Source organism: Bufo bufo, chromosome 8 (genome assembly GCF_905171765.1).
Source record: "Bufo bufo chromosome 8, aBufBuf1.1, whole genome shotgun sequence".
Taxonomy (NCBI): Eukaryota; Metazoa; Chordata; class Amphibia; order Anura; family Bufonidae; genus Bufo; species Bufo bufo.
In genome coordinates, this window is record NC_053396.1 from 96,231,270 (window position 1) to 96,244,017 (window position 12,748).

The 12,748-nt window shown below is 43.8% G+C and overlaps 1 protein-coding gene across 2 annotated transcripts in view; it reads right to left on the bottom strand.

Moving 5' to 3' along the window:
* NLGN3 (neuroligin 3) overlaps positions 1-12,509 on the bottom strand; it is a 174,294-nt gene extending 161,785 nt beyond the window's left edge. The window contains exon 1 of one of the 2 annotated variants that reach the window (XM_040405436.1): positions 12,408-12,509. The gene's annotated coding sequence lies outside the window, so the exon portion shown is untranslated. The remainder of the gene's footprint in view (positions 1-12,407) is intronic. The other variant, XM_040405437.1, reaches the window with a different exon arrangement.
* Positions 12,510-12,748: the final 239 nt, after the last annotated feature.

Here is a 12,748-nt window from a genome sequence, read left to right on the forward strand (position 1 = left end):
CAGCAGTGTCAGCTAGTGGTAATTACCTCTCTTTCTGACAGAGGAGCTCTGGCAGTCGCTGGATTGGGATCTGAGCCGTGTGCTAGGCTGGAGGCCTGAGTTTGGGAGGTATGCTCTGTCCTGAGCAATGCTGATCGGGTGTGAACTAACACCTAGGATAACAGGTAACTGTTTTGCTGTATGAACTGTCTAGGTGTGAACGGACACCAAAACTGCAAATGGACTGTCGTACTGTTTTGTTGCCATAAGTTGAATAAAACACTGAAGTTTTTGAGTTACAAACTGGTCTTTGCCTCTATAGTGCGTCCGCTTGTCCTGTCTACCAGAGCGAATCCCCACAACACACACGGTATATACTTTATAAACAACACATAATATCTATATTACAGTTTCATAAAGGGAGGTTATCTGTGTTGGCAGATATGAGCTCAGTACAAACACTCATTTCATGCATACTATTAGCTCAGTAATAGACAGGCTTTGATATATACTAATGTCAAAAAGTGCCTTTAATTGCTCTTAAAATGCTTTTCAATTATGACAAATGTAAGGCAGGGGATGAAAAAGACAGCATGGTGTATGGATTCAGTTAAGTAGAAACACTCATTTCAGTCATATTATTTAGCTCAGTAATGCCGGCCATACATGACAACACTCAATAGCCCCATATTTCAGTCCCAAAACAACACTTGGCTGATAATAATCCCAAGTCTTTTAACATTTTAAATACCCAGAGAGGGGCAATTGTGGATTGATGAACCAAAGCCTCATTTTCCAGACATATCCATTCCCAAGTCTATATCTATCTATCTGTCTATCTATCTAATCATATCTAATCACCAACAGCTGTAGATACGTGAACCATCAGTTGCCAAGGCTGGCCATGGAGCCAATACTGATCTGCCCATGGCTATCCTAGGTGTATGCCCAGTTTTTGTACATTACTATAAATGACTGAGGGGATAAATGGCTGCCAGATAAATCTGGTACAATTTAACTCTAAGGGACACAAAAGTATTAGACAGCAGAAATCCATACAGCAAGATTCATGCTGATGCGGGGAGAGCATCTGGCAGCTTCCATAGAGATTAGGTTGTCAATAGGATCCCATTATGTAATGCAAAATTCTGTTGTAAGAAACAGATAAATATGTCATAAAACAACAAGCCCCTGGCATTCTCCTGCAATACCCATTAGGAAGACCAACTTCAAAAGGGTCTCCGAGAATATTTTTCTCGCTGCTGTTTCTCCTCGTGGACGTTATGGTGAAAAATACAAGGCACAAAGACAGAGCCAGACATAGGGCATGTTACAGATTTAACAAAAAGGGCAGCATAATGTTCAAGAAAGTGTATGGCTCTGCACCTCTGGGCATATCCGGCCACTGCTGGAAACAGCCATAGTGCCCACTGAGCAGATAAACCTATGAGTGCATTTTGTCTTGTAAGGAAAATAAAATGCATACTGAAAAAAATAGACCCGCAACTGTATATTGGTATACATTGGTATACAGGTATAGTTTAGGGTACTTTCACACTTGCGTTGTTTGATTCAGGCAAACTGTATTCAAACGCATGTCATTTTTTCTGACTGATCAGGCATTTTTCAGACTAAGGCCTCTTGCACACAAACGTATTTTTATTTCGTTTACGTTCCCTTTTTTGAGTTCCGTATACGGAACCATTCATTTCAATGGATCTGCAAAAAAAAGAAAAAACGGAAGGTACTCCGTATGCCTTCCGTTTCCGTATTTCCGTTCCGTTCAAAGATAGAACATGTCCTATTATTGTCCGCATAACGGACAAGGATAGAACTGTTCTATCAGGGGCCAGCTGTTCTGTTCCGCAAAAAACGAAATGCAAATGGACGTCATCTGTATTTTTTGAGGATCCGTTTTTTGCGGACTGTGAAATACTGAGATAAGTCATACAGTCGTGTGCAAGAGGCCTAAGGCTACTTTCACACTTGCGGCAGAGTGTTCCAGGGACAGTCCCTGCAAATTCACAAATGTGGGCTACTATAAAATAACATTCCTTCATTTTCTGAACTCTCCACATAATTTCCCACACCAAAGAAACAGTACTAGTACTATGTGTGCAGATGGTGGTCACCATCCTGTCCGCTAATGTCAGTGCATATCCTTATATGAGGCACATATAAAGACAAATGTGTGAAAGTAATGGGTTACAATATAAAGAAACAAAATGTAGTCTTAGTTTTTTATAAAGATGTAAGATTCTGGATGACTAGCTAAGGGTACTTTCACACTTGCGGCAGAGTGATCCGGCAAGCAGTTCCGTCGCTGGAACTGCCTGCTGGATCCCGCAATACGTATGTCAACTGATGGCAAAATTGTAAGACTGATCAGGATCCCGATCAGTCTTAAAAATGCCTGATAAGTCAGAAAAATGCATTGATATGCCGGATCCGTCTTTCCGGTGTCATCCGGCAAAACAGATCCGGCATTTATTTTTTTCACCTTTTCTGTTGGTCTGCGCATGAAGGCATTCAGGCAAGTGTTCAGTTTTTTGGGCCGAAGATAAAACCGCAGCATGCTGCAGTATTATCTCCGTCCTGAAAAGTCAAAAAGACTGAACTGAAGACATCCTGATGTATCCTGAACGGAATGCTCTCCTTTTAGAATGCATTAGGATAAAACTGATCAGTTCTTTTCCAGTATTCAGCCCCTAGGACGGAACTCAATACCGGAAAAGAAAAACGCTAGTGTGAAAGTACCCTAATATCCTCTTTGCAGTGTATTTAGATACATTTGAAGAAAACATGTAACCACACGTTTGGATCCATCTGCGCTGACTTTCTTGATGGAAATATGTATACTTGAGCATATATATCCCAGAAATTGTGATATACTCAACCGAAACGCGTCGGAATGAGACTAATAAATGCAGTTCTACCAATGTTCTGTGTCCTGTATTTGAGTGGCACCGCTGGCATACCGCTTCTGCATTCACTTCTTTGGATACCAGATCTACTGTGATCCCAGGACTGAAGCTGCCTGCAGCTCTTGGGACACATTTTACCGACAAGCCAGTGAAGGGGTATTCCCATCTTGGACATCGCTAGGATATGCCCCTGATGGGACCCGCACCTATCAGACATTCAGGGTATATCCTAGCGATATGCCCCCAATTTCCAAGATGGGACAAACCCTTTGTGCCTCCTGCACAACAGGGCAATGTGAGCATCTGACTTGACTACATTATTGGGTTCCATATGGACCTATTGACCTATCTGTGCATGTGTCTTTCTTCTATGTGCAGGGCAGGATATGGAGAGGAGCGGGTAACAATGCATCATCAGAACACTATCGTGTGGGATGAAAAAGGTGAATAAAGATTAATTTTTATTTTTAACATTTCTGGCCATTTTTTTCTTTACCTCTCCCTGGAAAATCCCTGTAATATGATTTTTGCTATACAATAACTGCTATTAAATCTAAATTTTCTTTGCCTTTATTAAAATAGCAGTGCTGGCACTATTTTTAAATTATAGGGTGTTTTCCACTGAGACTGAAATTGTATATTACATGTTACAAAAAGGCAAGTACAGCTCATGTATAAGCGTTCAGCCCATAGTGCATGACTAAATATAAGGATTTATTCCACTGTTTCCAGTGACAGCAAGAATAGTGAAGTCTGCAGTGCTATTCTGCCCATCAGAAATATCCAAACCCCTATGGAAACCTGAAGGACACATTATTAGTCAATGAGATTCGAGGAGCATCATTTGAAAATGGACCAGTCACGGTTCTGTTAAAGGGGTTGTTCGAGATGTATATACTGATGACCTATCTCCCACCGATCAGCTGTTGGAGAGAGCAGCAGGGCTCACAGTAGCGCGGCAACCCTCTCAATGCTTTCCTTTGCCCAGTGACGACATGTTCATCGGTCACGTGGCCTAGGCACAGCTCAGCCCATTGAGGTGAACGGTCCTAAGCGCGATACAAAGCACAACCGCTATACAATGTACGGCACTGTGCTTGGTGAGCATGGAGAAGAATGCTGCGCTCACAGGAGCTGCGGTGCCTTCTCAGCTGATCGGCGGGGGTCCCAGGTGTCGAACCCCACCCATTAGATACCTATTTAGGGAATAGGTCATCAGTGTTTAAATAAGTCTGGAAATCATGGAGGTAGTGTAAACAGACCTTTACACTGTATAAGGACATTTGTCTAAAGTTGAGAAAAATGGACAATTTCAAGTTCAACTAAAACGAATTTTCGTCTGTTGAAGTTTAACAACAAACAATTATTTTAGCTGACAGATGATAGATGGACCATTATTGTTTGAAAAGAAGTTGGTCGCATTTAATATTGTCGTCTGATAGTCCACACGAAAGATCTTCACAAGAAAAATCATTCTTTGAGTTGGTACAATTACAACAATACCAGTGCAATGGTAACAATTACAAGGGGTCCACATGAGGCACTGGGTGGTTGTAGTTTATTTAGAAAGCAATCGTAACTTATTTTCACTTTTTTACATTAAGCATGGGATAACCCCACAAGGACTGATTCTCGATTTTAATATTGACCTGCCGCTCAACTTGTTAATTTTATTCTATGAGTTGGTACAATTACAATGATACCAAATATGTAGAGTTTTTATGTTAACTACTTTTGCACAATAAAAATCTACTCCACCATATTTTTTTTTGCACTTTTGCATACTTATGGTCCACTGGGAACCAGAAGCAGTAGGTGCTAGAACAGTGCACCGATGAGGTGCCTTTTTTTCTTTAGGCAGGGGTGCTTTTTAGGGTACTTTCACACTAGCGTTATTCTTTTCCGTCCTAGGGGCTCAATACCGGAAAAGAACTGGTCAGTTTTATCCTAATGCATTCTGAATAGAGAGCAATCCGTTCAGTATGCATCAGGATGTCTTCAGTTCAGTATTTGGCCGGCTGCAGTAAATTCCCGAACACTTGCCTAAATGCCAGATCCGGCATTATTTTTCATTGAAATGCATTAATGTATGTGTTCCGGAAAAACAGATCCGGTTTCCCATGCGCAGACCTTTAAAAATGTGAAAAAAATAAATACCAGATCCGTTTTTCCAGATGACACCAGAGAGACGGATCCGGTATTGCAATGCATTTGTAAGACGGATCCATCTACAAATGCTATCCGTTTGCATATGGATTTCTGGATCCGGCAGGCAGTTCTGGCGACGGAACTGCCTGCTGGAATCCAACAACGCAAGTGTGAAAGTACCCTTAGTCCAGCACCACAGCTTTAGGCTACATGCACACGACCGTTGTGCGTTTTAAGGTCCGCAAATTGCAGTTATATTAAAGGCTGTCATTGCCATTCCGCAAATTGCAGAACGCGCACGGACGCCATCCATGTTTTGCGGACTGCAAAACACACAACGGTTGTGTGCATGTAGCCTTAGTAGAAGTAATACAGGAATGCCACAGCACAGAGCCATAAGAATAGATGCTCCAGAATTGTTATTACATGGGGAATGCAGGAAACTATTAAAACAGACATGTCAGCAGCGGCGACAGGTCCTCTTTAAATTAAAAAGAAAAAAAATCCCCAAAAAGTACCTTTAAATCTTCAGGTAATGCCTGAATTTCTAACTTGTCAAATGATGCACCTCTAATGGACATGACAATAAGCAGAGACTAGGCAGAAAACATTACTCCTCTTTACCGAATGTAACTATATCTGAATTAATCAGAGTGCGGATGTTCGAATCAGCAAGATTACCTCTCACAGATTTCACTCAGAAATGAATATTTTATTTTCCTTGAAATTACCTTCACTCATTAACGGTCTCCTGGGAATACAGTTGGCCATCGGAGAACCTCACTGAGAGCACCGTTGGATCGAAGACAACATGTCAGGGTAGTGAAAAAGTAGATTTTACTTTATTCCTTTTGCAATATGTTTCAGAAAACACAATGCCTTCTGCCTGGGAGAGAACAGGGCATCATGTATTACAAGCTTTTCACCCATCTTATAGGCCCTTCTTATAAAGAGTCGTACACATAGAGGTCCAGTCTGTGGCCCATGATGTCATTCTTCGTGCCTCCTGGCAGGGACAATAGATACAATGCACCCTGTTTATCCCATATTATTTTTTAAAGGGGTTTTCCAGCTGAATAAAATAGCTTGCAGCAGGGTCAGAGTGTCTTCCAAACATAAAAGAAGAGATGCTCACCTACATCCATCCCCTGACACGGCCGTTCTGGCGACGCCTGGGTCTCTACTGCGCTCTACTACTGCCTCCTCACTCAACATGCAGGAAATACCTCAAATTGCCCTGTCCCACAACAGAAATCCTGTGCCAACATGTACTTTAGTTAAAATCTGAAAGGAGCAGAGTATGCGATAAGTGGTTTATAGAGTGCGCTGTGATAATACGCGGCCTGCCCTTTAACGACTGAACTAATGGTGACCTATCCATATAGTAAAGTGTTTACATAGCATCCAGGCAGGCGCACAGGACAGCGCATACACTTTGTCCATGTGGGGATGGTATAGACTCTGGTGAGTTCCTGTCTCCCGCTGTTTCCCTCTGGTTACTTTTATTATTGTTATCCATCTTTACATCTCATTGGTCTGCAGCACAATAATTTCATAGCATACTGGCTGTCTGCACACCAACGATTATTTATACAGAGGTGTTCATGCGTCAGACAGGTGGCCCACCTGGTACTTTATTTTAGTTGTATCTTGCACATGGATTTGAGCATTGACTTCACATTGATGTTCATGTGCCTTACACTCTTTTTGTACCATGTCTTTTAGATCCGTGTGCTCTTGCTCCCAGGGTGGTGTCTCTTTTTCTGTCCTCCGCTCCTAACCATGTCTATGGCATCATTTATTCATGTGTTTTACCTATGTCATTTTATCATGTCTCAATAAATTAAATTATATATTTTTTTGGTACAATGAGCTCCGCTTTCTTTGTTTCTGCCATTTAGCTCGGGAGCTTTTTGCCGAGTTTTATCTTTGTGTGTCCCCATTGGGGGTATTTTGGGTGGACAACGTGTTTCCGCCCTTCTCCTCCCCTTTTTTTGGGACACCCTGGGTTTATTCTATGTTTCTTTGCGCTCTACTACTGCCTCCTCACTCAACATGCAGGAAATACCTCAAATTGCCCTGTCCCACAACAGAAATCCTGTGCCAACATGTACTTTAGTTAAAATCTGAAAGGAGCAGAGTATGCGATAAGTGGTTTATAGAGTGCGCTGTGATAATACGCGGCCTGCCCTTTAACGACTGAACTAATGGTGACCTATCCATATAGTAAAGTGTTTACATAGCATCCAGGCAGGCGCACAGGACAGCGCATACACTTTGTCCATGTGGGGATGGTATAGACTCTGGTGAGTTCCTGTCTCCCGCTGTTTCCCTCTGGTTACTTTTATTATTGTTATCCATCTTTACATCTCATTGGTCTGCAGCACAATAATTTCATAGCATACTGGCTGTCTGCACACCAACGATTATTTATACAGAGGTGTTCATGCGTCAGACAGGTGGCCCACCTGGTACTTTATTTTAGTTGTATCTTGCACATGGATTTGAGCATTGACTTCACATTGATGTTCATGTGCCTTACACTCTTTTTGTACCATGTCTTTTAGATCCGTGTGCTCTTGCTCCCAGGGTGGTGTCTCTTTTTCTGTCCTCCGCTCCTAACCATGTCTATGGCATCATTTATTCATGTGTTTTACCTATGTCATTTTATCATGTCTCAATAAATTAAATTATATATTTTTTTGGTACAATGAGCTCCGCTTTCTTTGTTTCTGCCATTTAGCTCGGGAGCTTTTTGCCGAGTTTTATCTTTGTGTGTCCCCATTGGGGGTATTTTGGGTGGACAACGTGTTTCCGCCCTTCTCCTCCCCTTTTTTTGGGACACCCTGGGTTTATTCTATGTTTCTTTGCGCTCTACTACTGCCTCCTCACTCAACATGCAGGAAATACCTCAAATTGCCCTGTCCCACAACAGAAATCCTGTGCCAACATGTACTTTAGTTAAAATCTGAAAGGAGCAGAGTATGCGATAAGTGGTTTATAGAGTGCGCTGTGATAATACGCGGCCTGCCCTTTAACGACTGAACTAATGGTGACCTATCCATATAGTAAAGTGTTTACATAGCATCCAGGCAGGCGCACAGGACAGCGCATACACTTTGTCCATGTGGGGATGGTATAGACCCTGCGGTCCCCCAGCTGTTGTAAAACGACAACTCCCATCATGACCTGCTGTAGGCTGATAGCTGTAGTTTGTCCGGGCATTCTGGGAGTTGTAGTTTTGCAACAACCTGAGGGCGGCAGGTTGGGCATCCCTGGTATAGATGCCCACCTGTTACACCATGCCAGCAGCCATCTTGACTTTTCTTAGGAATATGAGATTTCATTAAAATAAAAAGTACAGATAACAAACCAAAAAGGTTAAGCAACAACATTTTAGACTCGTCTCCAGCCATAGGCATATACCACAAAGCCGAGGCACCATTTGTACAATATTTATATACAGCCGTACAATCCCTTCAGATTCCTCTGGAAATCCAGAGTAGCTTCCTATCCATTGATGTACAAGTGTAAGGACATTTCTAGCAATGTAAGGTAGTCTCCTGAGGAGGAAGAAGCACTTTCTAGCCCAAAATATTAGGTGCAGAAAGTGAAATAGTTTAAAGGGCTTCTGTCACCCCACTAAAGTCATTTTTTTTTTTTGGGCTACTTAAATTACTTATATTGCGATATATGAAAATATAATGGTGTTACTTACTTTGATTCAGCAGTTTCTTCTAAAAACGAAGTTTTATAATATGTAAATTAGGTCTCTACCAGCAAGTAGGGCGTCTACTTGCTGGTAGCCGCCGCAAAAAAACGCCCCCTCGTCGTGTTGATTGACAGGGCCAGCCGTGATCTCCTCCTCCGGCCAGCCCTGTCGGCATTTCAAAAATCGCGCGCCTGTGTTCATTCGGCGCAGGCGCTCTGAGATGAGGAGGCTCGCCTCCTCAGCACTCCCTCAGTGCGCCTGCGCCGATGACGTCTTCTATTTCGGTGCACTGAGGGAGTTCTGAGGAGAGGAGCCTCCTCATCTCAGAGCGCCTGCGCCGAATGAACAGAGGCGCGCGATTTTTGAAATGCCGACAGGGCTGGCCGGAGGAGGAGATCCCGGCTGGCCCTGTCAATGAACACGACGAGGGGGCGGTTTTTTGCGGCGGCTACCAGCAAGTAGACGCCCTACTTGCTGGTAGAGACCGGATTTACATATTATAAAACTTTGTTTTTAGAAGAAACTGCTGAATCAAAGTAAGTAAGAGCATTATATTTTCATATATCGCAATATAAGTAATTTAACTAGCCCAAAAAAAAAAAATGACTTTAGTGGGGTGACAGAAGCCCTTTAATGCATAGTTAATATAATCCCACTGGGAATGGCAGCTAATACTCTACTGTAGGGGTCTCCAACACGTTGCCCGAGAGCCAAGTATCTGCGGGAGTGAGAACTCTATTATTGAAGCGTTCATTAGTACAGGACCAGGGAGCGGTGAGTATGGCACCAGTAGTGCTGCGCTGGCATTAATACTACTGCATACAGTATATAGGCACGCACTATGACGGTGTTGGACGTCAGGACACAGTGCAGTGGTGGTGTCTGGAGGAGGAGAGGTGAGGTGAGGTGTATGCTCTGAGGTCTGCATTTAGGGGACAGAGGGGTTGGGTGGGAAGTATAGGGGACAGCAGCAATCTGATCTTGGGTCTGTATGACTGTGGGGGCTGATTTGCAGTTTAATCTGGGATCTGTACAAATGTGTTGGCTGATCTGGAGTCTGTATAAATTTGGGGTCTGATCTGGGATGTGTATGAATTTGGGTGATTAATCGGATTTTAAACTGTGTTCTGTATAAAATTGGGGTCTGTATACATTCTGGGGCTGATTTAGGGGTTTAAAGGGCATCTGTCAGCAGATTTGTACCTATGAAATTGGCTAACCTCTTGCATGTGCGCTTGGCAGCTGAAGGCATCTGTGTTGGTCCCATGTTCATATGTGTTTGCATTGCGGAGAAAAATGATGGTTTGATATATGCAAATGAGCCTCTAGGAGCAATGGGGGCGTTGTCATTACACCTAGAGGCTCTGCTCCAGAGTTGCCAACCATTCAGAAATTTCTGGACAGTCCGTAAAAATAAATTACTTTTTTCCTGCATCGAAAATAGACCTATCCATGATTTTTGGAGGCTGGTGGTGCTTGACTAGATTATTGTGGTGGTAAATATCCTCATTTTACAGCTCACAGGAAATACTGGTAATGAGGTTTATATTTATATTGGACTATAGACATGTATTATCATGTGATGGACCATGTGATCATGTGATGGACCATGTGATGAATGCAGTGACGTCATCAAAGGTCCTATTCCTCACAGATAAAGACAGAAGAGATGCCGGCTGCGCGAACAAGTAGATTAAGGTGAGTTAAAAAAAAATATTTTTTTTTTAACCCCTCCAGCCCTATTTTACTTAGCATTCTGTATTCAGAATGCTATTATTTTCCCTTATAACCATGTTATAAGGGGAAATAATACAATCTACACAACCTTGAACCCAAACCTGAACTTCTGTGAAGAATTTCGGGTCTGGGTACCACAGTCAGTTTTTTATCACGCGCGTGCAAAACGCATTGCACCCGCGCGATAAAAACTGAACAACGGAACGCAATCGCAGTCAAAACTGACTGCAATTGCGTAACTACTCGCGCGGGTTTGCCGCAACGCATCCGGACACGCTCGTGTGAAAGAGGCCTAAGTGTAACAGTCACGCCCCCGTTGCTCCTAGAGGCTCATTTGCATATATTAAAACATCAGTTTTCTCAGTAATGCAGGCACATATGAACATGGCACCATCACAGATGTCTTCAGCTGCCAAGTGCACATGTAACAGGTCAGCCAATTTCATAGGTACAAATCTTCTGACAGACATCCTTTAATCTGGGTGTCTGTAAAAATCTGGGGTCTGATCTGGGATCTGTAGGAATTTGTGGGCTAATCTGGGGTCTGTATTAATTTTTGGGTCTGTTTGGGGGTCTGTATTAATTTTTGGGTCTGTTCGGGGGTCTGTATGAATTTTGAGATCTGTATTACTTTTGTGTGGTTTGAGGGTCTGTATTAATTCCGGGGTCTGGTAATCTGTATAAATTTTGGGGTCTCATCTGGGGTCTGTATTAAGAAGGGGTTGTCCAGTCATGTGAAATTTATTTTTGAAAACTGATTACAAAGGCACAAAAAGTAGCGATACCTCTGTCACCCACTGTTCTCACCACTAGGGGAGCTCTTGGCGTCATTCCCAGGCGTAGTGAAGGTGAGCTGAGGCTGGGGGCGGTGAGTGTGACACAAGTATGTGCTGTACATGTGGTAAGTGTGGATTATTACAGAATCATATCTGAAATGAAGGCGGCCGATCAACTGGAAATGTTTTCTATGTGCAGACGAGTTTGAGACCCCTGCTCTACTCTTATGCTTTCAAGTGTGGGAAGAGCCAGTCAGAGATGGACATAAAGCACCAGGGCACCCCTGGGACCTGTTCTAGAACAGGGACGCCTCCATTACCTTTATTGGTACCGTGGCTGTAAAAGATCTGGGATGGGGTGCAGGAAAGTGAGGCATCGAAATCAGAGGAACCTGTCTTCTATAAAGCATACATCTAATACTTCTATCATGCAAAGGAAACATTGTAACCACAGATTGAGGAGCAAAACCCTAGAAAACCCAGATTTAAAGGGGAGCTACAAGACAAGAAAACTAATAAAATTCTATGAATTTTTGGACGTTACAGGCAGAGGAAGTAAAGCAATCTGTACTTTACAGGGATTATCCAGGAATGAATCTGGATGAGCTCTGCAAATGGTGGCTGCCAGCCCTGGGAGCTGAGGACACCATCACTTGACAGGGTGCACACATCTACGCTCCTCCAGTAGTAGTGGGGGCACCCTTCATTTTGGAAACATGAAAAGGCTGGTTATGGACATTAGTCAAATATGGTCAGAATCTGGGGCCAGGATCTGATCAGGTCCTAGAAGCTCCAGATCCAAGCAGGTGAGGAGGACATCACATCCTGCCAGTTACCACCCGCACATACATGGATGTTATATAAATGCGGTGCCAGTGTGGTTCTGCTGCAGCCTCCCTGGTGCCCCTACTTCTACACAAAGGCGGCATACTAAGGTGGGCACCGGCCTCCATAGCAGTGATGTGAGGAGAGGAGAGCCTGCGCCTCCATGTCCTCGGTGTGTCCGTGTGCATGTATGTGTATGCATGGGTGGGGGGAGCCAGGGAAGAATATTGATGCTCATAGCCCTCATGCATCCAATACACACAGCGGCTCTGCCATAAAGTGCACACTATAGGAATGTGTTCTCACTCTGCGGTCTCTGTGCTCCGGGTGTGTCCGGCCAGGGCCTGTCCGATTTCCCTCGTCTCCCGCCGCCCGCAGCAGCAGCAGCAGCAGCAGCGACTCCGGGAGCGCGCACGGAAGGATGAGGAGGACGAGGGACCGGAGGGTGCGGGGGCGCGCGGCGGGGGGAGGGGCCTCTGCTGCTGCCGCTGCCTGAGCTCTGTGCTATAGGTAGAGCTGCAGAGTTGGGGTCTTCCTGCCTGACCTTGCCTCGGTGGGAGTAAGGTTACTGACCCTCCGTGTGAGGACGAGACGATGCTTCTATGCATTGGCTTTCAGTCCTGTGCAGGTAATGGCAGCCCTCAGCT